Genomic DNA, 15,102 nt, shown 5'->3' on the forward strand with positions numbered 1-15,102 from the left:
CTAAAATTATGATCCTATGAATCTCTGTCCTAGGTTTACCTTCTTTCCAGTTTCAGGCCAAAGTGGCTGGAAAGTTAGGCTGCTCTTGGGTAGTGGGTGGAACTATAAAGATGCCCTTGAGCTGCTCATCACAGGTGAATGTAAATAGCAGGTAGAATGGGTGAAATCAGGAACAGTGGCGGTTGGGAGAGAAAACACAGCTGGACCTGAGAGGGAGCAAGCAGATTAATTACAACTGGTCTAAACAGGCTTTTTATCTTGTAGGTGGACCCAGGTTTCATACCAGGAATTCAAGTCCAAGCCGGCAGGCACCAGGATATATTGCAGAGGTAACAGATAAACTAAAAGAATAATATAAAAAAAATCATTAATAGGAAATCATTGGTTAGATGGGTAGAAATTATGTTGGATTCAATAGGTTAGAGATAATTGCTAGGCAAGAATCTTAGCAAGTTGCTCTGATAAGACTACGAGGCTTTTCTTTTTACTATGCAGTTTGTTTTTTTTTAATTTTACTATGAGGCTTTCTGGGCCAATAGGATTGTTGTTGTTGTTCAGTGGTTTGAGTTGTGTCTGACCCTTTATGACTTCATTTGGGGTTTTCTTGGCGAAGATCACACAGTTACTAGGGTCACACAGTTACTAAGTGTTTGAGGCCAGTTTTCATTGCCCTATTTGGGGTTTTCCTGGCAAAGATACTCTAGTGGTTTGCCATTTTCTTCTCCAGCACTGATTTTACAGGTGAGAAAACTGAGGCAAACAGGGTTAAATGACTTGCCCAGGGTCACACAGCTAATGTCTGAGACTGGATTTGAACTTAGGTCTTCCCAATTCCAGGCCTGAGAGATAATATCCACCGCACAGCCTAGCTGCCCCTACTACTAGCAGAAGGATACTACTGCCGTACTAGAAAGGATCTGGCTTTGCTAAAGAACTTCATCTCACAGGGGTTGGGGGAGAGGGGAAGAAAGGAAGCAATAATAACCTGAATTATAACTAGAATGGAACAGAAGTCCTCAAGTTTGGATCCTTCCTGTGAAGTGACTTTGGGAGGGTAGGTGGATCATCTAAAGTGTCAAGGAAGCTTAGTTATTGAGGCTGGTAGTTTCTTGTCTATAAATGATTATAAACCTAATTATCCTGAATGGGAATGGAACTGAGGTCTCACCTTTAGAGAATGATAATAATGATATTAAAGTTAATAGAGGATCAAAATCTAACGTAATGATCCAGGAGACTTTTTTAGGAGGAGGAAGGGAAATTTGTTGGGGTTGCTTAGCCATTTCAGTTGTATCTGACTCTTCATGACCCCACTTGGGGTTTTCTTGGCAAAGATACTAGAGTGGTTTGCTATTTCTTTCTCCAACTCATTTTATAGATAAGGAAACTGAGACAAACAGGGTTAAGTGACTTGGCCAGGGTCAGACAAGCTAGTAAGTGTCTGAGGCCAGATTTGAACTCATAAATATGAGTCTTCCTGACTCCAGGCCCAGCACTCTATCCACTGTGCCACTTAAAGTCATTACTAAGATGAAAAGTAGAAGTAAACATGGAATAACTAATTTCTACTGTATCTCAGCACTATATGCAGTTGTTATGTGGACACAAATAAAATCTCAGGGCCCTAAATATTGGTTCAGTACTCTAAGTGTGAGAATCCATTACTTTTTAGTAATGACTTGGTTTTTGGTTCTCACAAATAGATGTGTACTCTACAGAAGAAACCTATTCTATTAATGAATTTGCAAGGTCAATCAATATATTGCTAGATTGGATCAGGTGTGTGTGTTCATCCTTCATTGCCAAAGAAGACCATGCCATCAGAGAAATAATGACATGACTTGCACTTGACTTTGTTTTGAGTGAGGGAGGGCTGTGCAGGTCACCAGCCTCACTTCTCCTCCAGAGCCATCTGAATCCAGTGATCAGATATTTATCAGGATGACTGGGGATGACCCAGGATGAGGCAACTGGGGTTAAGTGACTTGCCCAAGGTCACACAGTTAGTGAGTGTCAAGAAAAGTAAAAGTCCTTGCTTTCAAGGATCTCAGAGTCTAACACCATGCCAACGAGAGAGAGAGAGACAGAGAGACAGAGAGACAGAGACAGAGACAGAGAGACAGAGACAGAGAGACAGAGAGACAGAGACAGAGACAGAGACAGAGATAGAGACAGAGACAGAGACAGAGAGAGAGAGAGAGAGAGAGAGAGACACACACACACACACACACACAACTGGAGATAATTAACCAATATTAAGGAAAGCTGGGAAAGACTTCTTGCAGAAGGTCAGCAAGAGGCAGAGATGAGGAAGGAGAGAATTTTAAGCATAGGAGACAGCCAGGGTAGATGCCCCGAGTCGGGAGATGGTGTGCTGCATTCTAGAAACCACCAGGAGCCCACTGTCACTGGATCGCAGAGTACTCAGAGGGGAATGTGATAAAAGGAATGCAAGGATCCTGGAAAAGTAGGAAAGGGGCAGGTTGTGAAGGAGAATGTTAGGGCCAGAAGAGCCTCCAGATTGCCTAGTACAACTTTCTCCTTCTACATTTTTGAGAAAAGTCAAGCCTAGAAGCTGAAGGAGACTCACCCACTATCCCGAGGCTCATCAGTTGCAGGTTTGGGATTCAAACCCTAGTCCAACCTGTCCTGTGAAGCGGGTCGAGAACATCGTTTCAATACTGAGACTTGGGAGCAGGAGCTGCACTATGGCTTCTGCCCCTCCCCATTCTCCTAGCCTGTGAAAGGGGGTTTAATGACCCCCACCCTGCAGAGAAGGGAGCCACGATTACTCAAACCTCTTCATCTCCTTCAGTGTAAAACGGTGGTGGCGACTCCATCCCCTGAGGGCGAAGATGGTCCCACTAGTACCCACGAGAGCCAGGTCACCAACCACCCTGGAGCAGACACTGGGAAAGATTGGATCATAGATTTAAAACTGGAAGATGACCTTGAAGGTCATCTCTTTTAACCCTCTCATTTTACATATGAGGAAACAGAAGCCCAGGTAACTTAAGTTCTATGTGTCCAAAGACACATAGATAGTGAGCAGCTGTAAGAGCAAGCAAAGATTTTTTGCTGTTTTCTTTTTGGAGTTCAGTTTTCTAAGCTCAGGCTAAATGTGAACACCTGCAGGTTCAATATCCTTTGAACCCTGGTAGTTCACAGCTGTGCTGAGTTACATGGATTGTGATACCTTCTGGCTCTGAGTCTGTTAGTTGAAAACTCTATGTACTGGGAGGCTGGTGTTTTGCATTGAAGGTTTTGCTTATGAGAAGGACCTTTTGATTCCCTGGATGGGACTCTGAGTAGTTGTCTGTTAAGAGCCCCTGAACTACTCAGATGTTGTTGGTACTCCCCCATTTGGTGGTGTTTGTAGGTGGTTGTTATTACTTTGTCAGACAGTTGGAGCCCTGTCTGTTGATTTTGGTTCTAATTTCTCTGCTTATATTTTCTCTGTATTTTCTCTACATTCAGGGTGTTAACTTTTCCCCTGAACTACTGAATGACTTATCTATGTTTAATTAAAGAAAGATTGTTAACCCCTTTGAAGTTGTTTTTCCTTTATAAAACAGATCAAAGAACCTGTGCTAGCAGGCCATCCTGGGTGTGCTAGGCTGCTTGCTGTTATAGCAGCTGAGCTAGGATTTGAACCTAAGAGTCTAAATTTAGCATGCTTTATATTACACCATGCTGCCTTTTCTTTTTGGACTCTGATCATTTCATCATGTACAACACTACAAATACAAAACTGGCTTGATGAAGCAGTGCCAAGAATATGTATCTATCTATACATATATGTATATACACACATACATATACATATACATACTTGCACACATATACAAAAGATGTTACTTGCTGAGCCCAGCAAGCAAATAAACAGCAGTGGTGGTTTTCCACAAGCACAAGTCCAGTAAGATCAGTCTTGCCTCAATCTATGTTCAGAGATGCTTCTTTACTAGGCAAAATCATTTACAAAATGATAAAATTATAGCAAAGATGATAGGTATCATAAAAATTTAATTAGGTACACTCTTTGAGAAGAAATCACAGGCATCAAAATCGTGACTTTTTATGTGAGAAAACAACCCCTAAAGAGGTCTTTGTATTATCTTTGACATTGGTGTACCCAAACTCTTTCACCATTCCCATGAACCTAATCTGTCTTTACCATACAATTTAGTTTATTGAAGTAGATAAAAACCATTTTTCAGCAAGTCTGTTATAAAACAGTATCACCAAATTCCACTATAAAGTCCCAAGATTGAGTTAATGGTGTTAGGTCAATAGGTCAACGTCAACCAAGATCAGCTCCTATTTTATTTCTCTTCCTGCCAGTCTCCCCTAGGCCTGCTAGTGGCTTTGCTCTGCTTAGCTTTCCTCCTATAAAATTAACTGTATCATTCCCAACATTATTTCCCATGATATTTTCATAGAACCCATTAACACTGTTCAGGTTAGTAAGCCTGAATTAAAAAAAAATGCAAACCCTGTTTTTAAAATCATGCTTCTGCTGCTCATACCCTATTTAGTTCCCCTTTATCTGTTATTTTCCCCTATTAGAATGTAAACTGTCAGCTACAGTCTAGCTTGCTAGCAGTATCCTCAGTCTTTAGCAGAGTGCCTGGCATGTAGTAAGTGTTTAATAAATGTGTTGTCATTTATTCCTTATTGATCCTGCAAGGTTCAGACTGGAAATACCACCATTATTTATTTTTAGATTTTTGCAGTGTCTTTTTTCAAAAAACCTTCAAAAGCCTTACACAGAGAACATTTCAACAAATGTTGAGTTGAGCTATCTCTATCTTCCCCCATGGGGCCCCTGTGAGCTGTCATAAGAGAGCTAATATTGTCCTAACACGATGACCTATTTAGAAATGAGTAAAACTACTTAGTGAGGAAGAGTCACCAGGGCAAGGATCAGGGGGAGAAAGGAGAGAGGAATGAAAGCTCTGAAGGGGAAGATGAAGAGTTCACAAATTCAGCGTGGGGTTGAGTGGTAGTTGGCAAATTATCCTGACTCCCAGTGCCAGTCACTGCCCCATGAAAAAGCACTCCATCTTATTTCTAAGTATGCCCTTAGTGAAACTCTCTTCTCCTTAGAGGGCTCCTGGAATTGCTGCAGGCAGAAGAAGCTGACCTCAGGGTTGACCCCACACTCGGCAGCTGAGCCAAGCTTTGCATTTCTATCCTCTGTCTCCTCTAGTCAAATTTAATACAGTATACTCTATTTACGTTCACAAATGTGAGGGAGATTGATGTGGATAATAGAAAGTATCAGTAAAGACATGCATTGAACCTGCCCTAAAGTCTCTAAGAATGAGCTCATAGTCAGCAGTGAGTTTTCAGGTACAGTAACTTGAAAGATTACTGGAGCTGGCATGGGATAATTGCATATATTTTCCTAAAGCCAAATTCTTATTTGTTGGTCTCAAGTATGAAATCAGTAAATATGATATAAAGGATAAAGACTTTACCTTTGATTTCCCTGGGAACTCCCAGATGAGCAGTCTTTCTCTGTCAGTGCTTATGAGGACATTCTCTGCAACTCCTAGTTTTATAAACTATGGGCAGCAAGGTGGCACAGTGGATAGAGCAGTGGGCTTAGAGTCAGGAATAACTAAGTTCAAATCCTTCCTTAGATTTTTTTAATGAGTATTTTTTCCAATTTATTTGTTTTTAGTTTTCAACGTTCATTTCCACAAGATTTTTAGTTTCAAATTTTCTCCCCATCTCTCCCCTCCCCCAACCCCAAAAGACAGTGAATTCTGATTACCCCTTCCCCCAATATACCCTCCCATCTATCATGCCCCTCCCTTCCCTTATCCCCATCTCCTCTATTTTCTTGTAGGGCAAGATAGATTTCTATACCTCATTACCTGTATTTCTTATTTCCCAGCTACATGCAAAAACATTAACATTAAAATAACATCTTAACATTCCTTCCTAAAACTTTGAGTTCTAACTTCTCTCCTTTACTCCCTCCCCACTCATCCCCACTGAGAAGGCAAGCAATTCAATATAGTCTATACAGGTGTAGTTTTGCTAAAGACTTCCATAACAGTGATGTTGTAAAAGACTACCTATATTTCCCTCCATCCTATTCTGCTCCACCATTTATTCTATTCTCTCTTTTGACCTTATTCCTTCCCCAAAGTGTATACTTCTAAATACCCCCTCCTCTTATTTGCTCTCCCTTCTATCATTCACCCACACCCTGCTTATCCCCTTCTCCCCTACTTTCCTGTAGTGTAAGATAGATTTTCATACCAAATTGAGTGTGCATGTTATTCCTTCCTTAAGCCAAATGTGATGAGAGTAAGCTTCACTTTTCCCCTTTCACTTCCCCCTTTTCCCCTCCATTGAAAAAGCTTTAATCTTGCCTTTTTTTATGAGAGATAATTTGCCCCATTACATTTCTCCCTTTCTCCTCCCAATATATTCCTCTCTCACCCCTTAATTTTATTTATTTAGATATCATTCCTTCCTATTCAACTCACCCTGTGCCCTCTGTCTATATATATGTGTGTGTGTGTGTGTGTGTGTGTGTGTGTGTGTGTGTGTATAATTCTTCCAACTACAGAAATACTGAGAAAAGTTTCAAGAGTTACAAATATTATTTTTCCATATAGGAATGTAAACAGTTCAGTGTTAGTAAGTCCCTTATGATTTCTCTTTCCTGTTTACCTTTTCATGCTTCTCTTGATTCTTGTGTTTTAAAGTCAGATTTTCTATTCAATTATGGTCTTTTCATCAAGAATGCTTGAAAGTCCTTTATTTCATTGAATTATCATTTTTTCCCTTGAAGCATTATAGTCAGTTTTGCTGGGTAGGTGATTCTTGGTTTTAGTCCTAGTTCCTTTGATTTCTGGAGTATCATATTCTAAGCCCTTCAATCCTTTAATGTAGAAGCTGCCAGATCCTGCGTTATCCTGATTGTATTTCCACAATACTCAAATTGTTTCTTTCTGACTGCTTGCAATATTTTCTCCTTGACCTGGGAACTCTGGAATTTAGCTACAATATTCCTAGGAGTTTTTCTTTTTGAATCTTTTTCAGGAGGTGATGAGTGAATTCTTTTAGTATTTATTTTACCCTCTGGTTCCAGAATATCTGGGCAGTTTTCCTTGATAATTTCATGAAAGATAATATCTGGACTCTTTTTTTTTTTTTGATCATGGCTTTCAGGTAGTCCCATAATTTTTCAATTGTCTCTCCTGGATCTATTTTCCAGGTCGGTTGTTTTTCCAATGAGATGTTTCACATTGTCATCTATTTTTTCATTCTTTTGGTTTTGTTTTATAATTTCTTGGTTTCTCATAAAGTCATTAGCTTCCATTTGCTCCATTCTAATTTTTAAAGAACTATTTTCTTCAGTGAGCTTTTCAACCTCCTTTTCCATTTGGCTACTTTTGCTCTTTAAAGCATTCTTCTCCACATTGGCTTTTTGGACCTCTTTTACCATTTGAGTTAGTCTATTTTTAAAGATATTCATTTCTTCAGTATTTTTTTGGGTCTCTTTTAGCAAGCTGTTGATTTGCTTTTCATGATTTTCTTGCATCACCCTCATTTCTCATTCCAATTTTTCCTCCACCTCTCTTGTTTGATTTACAAAATTCTTTTTGATCTCTTCCATGGCCTGAGACTATTGTACATTTATTTTGGAGATTTTGGATGCAGAACCCTTGACTTTTAGGTCTTTCTCTGATGGTATGCATTGTTCCTCTTCATTGGAAAGGAAGGAAGAAAATACCTGCTCACCAAAAAAGTAACCTTCTATTGTTTTATTCTTTTTCCCTTTTTGGACATTTTCCTAGCCAATTACTTGACTTTTGAGTTCTTTGTCAAGGAGAGGGTATACTCTGGGGACCTATGAGTTCTCAGTTCCTCCAACATGGCAAGGGAGAGGAGTTTATTCCTCTCCTGGCCTGTGCTCTGGTCTGTGAGCAGAATTTCCTCTCCAGAGCCTTCACCAACTCTACCACACCAACCAATACTCCTCCTCATCCCAGGGTCTCCACTCAGGGTTGAGATTCAGATCAGCTGCTCAATTCCCCCAGGGGCTTTAGGCCAGGGCTCCAACAATGGAAGCTACTGCTGTCTGGGGCTGGGGCATTCCCTTCTCACCCAAGTAAAAGAACTTCCTCACTGACCTTTGAAGCTGTCTTTGGCATTTGTGAGTTGAGGAATCTGGGACCCGCAGCTGCTGCTGGTGGCACCTTGAAGACCGCTCCAATCCTCCTTGTCTCAGCACAGCCCACACTGTGCTGCACTCCACTCTGTGATTGGTATGATAGACCTTTCCTGTTGGCCTTCCAGGCTGCCTTGGGCTGTAAATCTCTTTCACTCTGTTGTTTTGGGGCTTCTGCTGCTCTAGAATTTGTTTAGAGTCATTTTTTACAGGTATTTTATCCCTTCCTTAGATTCTTGCTAGTAATATTACTGTGGGGCAAACCATAATGCCTCTCAGTTGCAATTTCTTCTTTTGTACAATGGGATTATAATAGTACTTACCTTTCAGCTTTGTTGTGAGAACAACATGAGATAACACACGTAAAGCTACATTTGCTACTGTTATTATTGCTATTGTTTAAAAGATGTCTAGAGAGTTCAAAGTGATTTTCCCAGAGTCTTATAGCTACCACATGTCAGTATGTGGGACCTGGTATGGGGAGCTGGTTCTTCCTGGCTTCTAGGCCAGCTCTTTAGATACTGGCATTGAACTTTCAGCATAAGAATAAGGATCATTGAAATAGCATCTTATCCCAGCACCCTTTCTCTCTGAATTACATAGAAAAAGATGAGGACAAAATACGCTATAATTGTGTATGCTCTAAAGCACACTAATAAAAGTTTCATCTTTGAATAGCCAAAGACTAGACATAATATCTCACTAACCTTTTGAATCTTTTCTTACATTTTTTTTTTTTTTGCAATGCCAAGTTAGTTTAATAGCTCTTGGTAGTTGGGCATAGATTTAATTTTTCCACACTAACATTTTATGAATTGTGAGGTGCCTCCTGGCACTTATTGATGTCTCTTGTTTTGCTCACCTTAGATGGCCTTACCAGACACTGCCACGAGGGTAAACAATTTAGTAACATTAGACTGTCCCTTAAAAACACACATATACACACACCTATTCCTATAAGATTCACTAAGTCCAAATCTGGCACAGTGAAGATAACCACTGATTTCAGAGCATAAGTGCTGATTTCTAAGTTAAAGATTGATTCACTCAAATAGACAGACACACCCACATGATTTTCAATAGGATATAAAATGATGGGCTTTAGGTTTTCTTTCACCCCAAATTTGTATTATTCAGAGTTTATCATAGGAGCCTTCATTAGGAAACAGACATGTAGATGATAGAGTCATCATTGGCAATGTCTTCTACAATGGATAACAAAGGTAAATTAAAGGGGTTCACAGGAAATATAAGAGAATGAGGCCAAATTTGGAGCTCACGGCTGTTTGGTGAGAGGTTTGGCTCTTTGAAGCCATCAGCATTAATTCAACTAATAGTGAGAGCCTTTTAGTGTAACCAAGTTTATTCTGGACCTCTCAAAGAAAATGATAATTAATCCTTAAGAAATTAGAAAACATTTAGTCTGTTCTTCCCCCATGCCTAAATCACTCCCCCATTGTCCACACCATTTGTGTGGTAAAGAGTGTTGGACCTGGAGTTTACAAACCTAGTTTTGAAACTTGGCTCCCACAATTACTAGCAACATTGCCCATGGTAAGTGCTAGTTTCCTTTCCTGTGAAATGGGGATGATAATACATGTTCTCCCAATTTCATAGGCTTTGTGAGGCTCTTGCAGAAGTGTATTAACTCTTTCTGTCCACCAGAGTACCTGCAAAAGCACTGCATGGGTAGCCCCCATCTCATGACCAGATTGAGTTCCCAAAGCTCTCTTGAAAGCTGGTTGCCTGGAACTAGGAACCCGATTTTTCTATTAGAATATTACATATGTTGGTAACATCAGAAGATCAAAACACAGAATCCTGTTTAAACTACAATATACTTGACCCAATTGTAGGTAACAAAGAAAAAACAGTAAAGTCTTTTAGAGCATTTATATGGCTGTAGAAAATCACCAATAATGGCCTGATTATGAGAAATGGTGTGTCATTACTCATGACATATTTGTGTCAAGTGAAAGATGAAATGACTAAGGAAACAATCAAACAAATGTTTGATCTTCTGAGCTTATCAATTTCATTAACTAATGTATGCCAACTGCCTAACAAACTAGGTCTAGACCCCAAATACAAGAGAGACAGACTTTTACACATTAAAAACAATTATTCAAATAAGACCAATAAATTAAAAGGAAATGGGACTAGTTTTCAGATAAGGCATATGGGTTGTTAAGATGTACAATTGTGAGAAAACTCCTTGCATCAAGTCTTTGGATCTGACTGGGTTTCTGATCAGCATAACCCAATTCCTCGGTTAAAGTTCTCTAAATAGCAGGTAGAAGTGGTCCAGTTTCCCAGCCATGAAGGGTTAGGTTCAAACAATGCAATAAGGTTTTCTCCCAATTCCCCACAATTGAATAAAGTTTTCTCACAAGACAGAAGTTGGACTAAATTCATAACTGAATAGAAAGGGTACTGAGCTAGCTTCGTAATTGTTGCAAGATAGAGTCAGTGTAATTCATTCATTTCCCACAATTAACCACTTGGCTGTCCTAATCCCCTCAATTCCCTCATGTATGACCTAGGAAGGAGGCAATCTCATTATGTAGGAAGCTTGAGCGATAAACAGATAACTAGATGCAGCTAGGTGGTGTAATGGATAGAATGGTAGGATTGGAGTCAAGAAGAATTGAATTCGAATCCAACCTCAGGCACTTACTAGCTGTGTGACTATACAAGACACTAAACCTTTGCCTGCCTCCGTTTCCTCATCTGTAAAATGGGGATTGTTATGATGATCAAATGAGGTAATATTTTACAAAGCACTTTTCAAGCCTGAAATGGCAGCTACAATTATTAAATGCTTGTCTTCAGTCTGAGTGCTTCAGTGGTACCCAGCATCACAAATAGATAATTTTGTACCTGATGCAAAAATAGAAAAATGAGTATTTAGATGGATACTTTCTGTCTTTTTTACTTACCTCTAGATTGTAAGTTCTTAAAGAAAGGAATGATCTTGTAGAATAAATGATGTTCAGTAAAATTTGTAGAAAGAAGAGAAAAGAAGGAAGGAAAAGAGAAAGAAGGTAACTGAGGGATGCTAAGGGGTACTAAATGATACCTCTAGTGGACTGAGAGAGTAGATACACTCTTATAAAATAAATGACTGCTGTTTTTTTTTAAAATACAGTTTGTTGCCTCAAACATTTGTACACAATACAGATGAGATCAAAATTTTGCACTGATTTGTAATATTAACAAGTTTGAAGGATGTAAAGATTCACACTGAAAATTTAACAATCAGCGCATGTGGAACATTTCAAGCTGATTCCAGTCCCTTACATCATGCTTTATTTTTCATTAATATATACTTTTTCCTTCATTCTTTTCCTGCATATTTTCATATGTAAGGAGAAAATTACAGACAACAAAAGAGAAGTCTATATTTTTTTTAGAAAAAAAGCCAGCGTGGCATAGGTGGTAAGAGTATTAAGAAGATTTAGGTTCAAATGCTGCTTAGACGCTTACTAGCTATTGAACCCTAGCCATATGGCTCTCAATCTCAATTCCTCCATCTGTAACATGGGAATAATAATGGCATTTACCCACAGAGTTGTTGTGAGCATCAAAGGATACCTTATAGCACTATCAAAAGGATAGCTGTTATTATCATTAGAAAGACCACTCTATCCTGATGGAAATACTGTGAATTAGGGAAAATGGTAGCCATACAAATTGTAGTGATTGGTGATTTTTTTTTAAAAAGCATACAGTATATGTTTGCCAAGAATTCTTAACATCTTTTAAGTGAACAAATACTTTTCCAAGAATTTTTATTTTCGTTGTTTCCTGTTCTCTGCCATGGGTAATATTGTTTCAGAAGCAAGGAAACATAATTTCCCCTAACGATTTTGCCTTTCCTTTTGGCAAAGGCGTATTTTATTTGTCCTGATGTAACTCAAATGGAATCGTCATTAAAGTATCTGGCCTTCTGAAGAACAATTACCTCTTTACTCTTTTCCAAAAGATTTTGGTATGTAGTGGGATTGATAGCATTAGCTGCTGTAAAATTGAGATTTGTTAGTCATTTGCCCCTGCAGAGTTCAGTAGGAGGATTATTGGCTGTGCTTAGAAAAACTGCAGGTTCAGGCCCTTAGGTACCTCCTGTGGTCAACCAACTACTTTCCATGACTAGTATCATTTCTCCCAACATATGGGCAAATGGAATCTTCATAAAATCAGATAAGACACAGAAACTGAAAGAAAATGTGTTCAATCACATAAAACTGAGTGCTTGTAAAATGTAACATTTGATCATAGGATTTTAGGTTTAGAGCGAAATGAGCTGTAAAAGTCATTTAACATAACCTCCCTTTTTCCTAATTTTACAGAAAAGGAAACTGAGGGCAGAAGAGATGAAGTAACTTGACCAGTACAACATAGTGGCAGAGCTGGGACCCCAATAGAAGTCCCCAGACCCTAAATCCATCAGTCTCTCCCCTGTACTGTACTGGTTAAAAATGACACCGCTAAAATTTCTTCTCAGATAGAATTTATCATGTTGATTGAAAAATAAAAGGTTAAATGAGTAGGCCTACAATTATTTCTGTCTTTCACCGGGACCCCTCATCCTAAGCACAGCATGCCAGTCATACAGAGTCTTCATAAACTAAGTGGGATTTATTAGTCTGCATTTGTCATAGTCTCAATTTCTCTGACTGATGCTGCCAGTACCTTAGAAAGTTTGTCAGAAGAATTGAAAAATATAGGTTGAGAGTGTGGGGAGGGGGATACATGAATGAGGTGGAAGAATCGGATCAACCCAAGCAGAAATGTTAAGATGAAGAATTTATGTGGAACCATTCATCAAGAGTTGTATTGACCATTAAGGAGAATGATAAATTTGTGGATTGATATTTTTAGTTCATACCCTGAATTAAGATTTAGCCAATCAATGCCAGGAACCAGTTAATGTTCTTAGCAATTAGCAGAATACATACACACATATATAATCACAATGCCAAACCGAATCTCAATAATTTCTGCAGATGAATAAACCAAACATATATATATAAACATACTCACACGTTCATATACGTGCATTTGTATATGAATGCCTATATTTGTTTATTCAGAAATTGTTGAGATTCAGTTTGGTATTATGATTAAATAATTTCAAAGTCTAATAACTATTTAAAATTCATTAGTAATGTGTTAGTGTGATAAATTTGCCATAAATAGCAATTTTTAATTGTGCTGACTGGAGCTAAGCACATAGAGTGTATGGTTTCCATAGTTGTCTTTCTCTGGGCAGCTTTGCTATGGAATGTACCCCTGCTCCTCCCCATCTTGTCCTTTACTGAATGATTCCTTCCCTAATTTTTCTGTGCAGGAAAATAAAGGATTAATAATAACTCACATTTATAGAACACTGTAAAGTTTGAAAATATTTTATACATATTATATTTTAATCAAATGATCAATATTTAGGGTTAGTGGAAATCTTAGAGGCCATCTTGTTCAACCCCTTTCTTAATGATGAGGAAATGGAGCCTCAGAGAAATCAAATAACTATCATGGGGTCCCAAAGCCAGTTAGCATCAGAGGCAGGATCTGAACTCAGGGCCTTCTTTAAGTAAGTCCAGCATGCTTGTTGTGTCATACTATCTCTACACATTTAAATATTGCTTTAATGTTTTGCAAATTGCTTTACATTTGTTATCTCATTTGATCCTCATAGACATATTGTGGAGTAGATATCGCTATTATTCCCATTTTACAGTTGAGGAAACTGGGTTCCAGAGAAGAAAAATGATTTTTCTAGGATCCCACAGCTAAAATGTGTTTGAGGCCCCATTCAAACCCTGGTCTTCCTGATTCCAAAGTTCCAGCCTTGTAGCCTTTAAACCATAGCTGTCTTTTAGAGTTTGGTGTTAGAACCAAAGCACCTTCTTTTTATCTGCTCCTGGATTGAAATGTAGAAGCTTATGTCTTAACCTACAAAGCCACCTCTTGTCTTTAACCCTGTTTGTTTCGCTAATGCTCTGGATTTCTTTTCTCCATCATTTCTTATAAACATATAAAAGGATTAGCTGTTAGAATGCTGGGTATTCACTGCCTCTCTCAAGCTCATACTTGTCACTGAATCACCGAACTGAGAATGATCTCTGCTAGCACCTGATGGAATGGTTGATAAACATAAGCTGGTATGTAAAAGTCCCAGGTTGGGACAAGACTTGAGCCTATGCTGAAACTGAACAAGGTTGGCTAATCGGAATGTGACTCTGTACATGCCTAAGAAATCATTCAAGTGTGATTTTTGCAAGAAATATAAAGAATTGCTCAAATGCTTCCCTTTACAACCAGTTTATACAAACACACACTTGGGAAGGATTAGCAGGCCTAGGAAAATATAGCTTGCTAAAAGTATTTTTATGTTGAGAATTATTTTGGTGGTAATCGAGAATGGGAGACACAGGGTTACTGGAGTGATGACTAGAGACTGGGAAGAGTTTTATTTGTTTCAAAGAGGAAAGGTTAGATCTCTGTAGCTAGTGCATTAATTAGTGTTTATTTCAAAAGCAATTTATTTTATTGTGGTGTGCAGTATTTGTTACCTAGACAACCAGCTTCTTGAGAGGGGATATGTCAACAAAAGAAAGTCAAGAAAACACTGAAGTCAATGTTGACAGTACATTTTCAAATCAAATTAAAGAAAAACCTGAAAGGTGGTAGCTGGTAGGGTAGTACACAGGTACCTGATAACATTCAATTCAATTCAAATCAATTCAATGAAATGAACATTTATTAAACGTCTGTGGGTTTAATTATGAAACGGGGATACCTAGTCATTAAGCAGATCTTAGCAAAATGGTTCTGGCACTGGAGAGACTGGCATTTACTTTGGTACTTATGGCTTTTTAATAGAAATGCTAGAGAAGGAGGGTCAC

At 38.6% G+C, this 15,102-nt stretch overlaps 1 long non-coding RNA gene across 1 annotated transcript; it reads left to right on the forward strand.

Annotated features, from left to right (window-relative positions):
• The first annotated feature begins 215 nt into the window (after positions 1-215).
• On the forward strand, positions 216-12,740 carry LOC140533341 (uncharacterized). Its single transcript, XR_011976881.1, has 2 exons — positions 216-329; positions 12,544-12,740. It is a non-coding gene; the product is annotated as an uncharacterized lncRNA (long non-coding RNA).
• Positions 12,741-15,102: the final 2,362 nt, after the last annotated feature.

Source organism: Notamacropus eugenii, chromosome 3, assembly GCF_028372415.1.
Source record: "Notamacropus eugenii isolate mMacEug1 chromosome 3, mMacEug1.pri_v2, whole genome shotgun sequence".
Lineage (NCBI taxonomy): Eukaryota > Metazoa > Chordata > Mammalia > Diprotodontia > Macropodidae > Notamacropus > Notamacropus eugenii.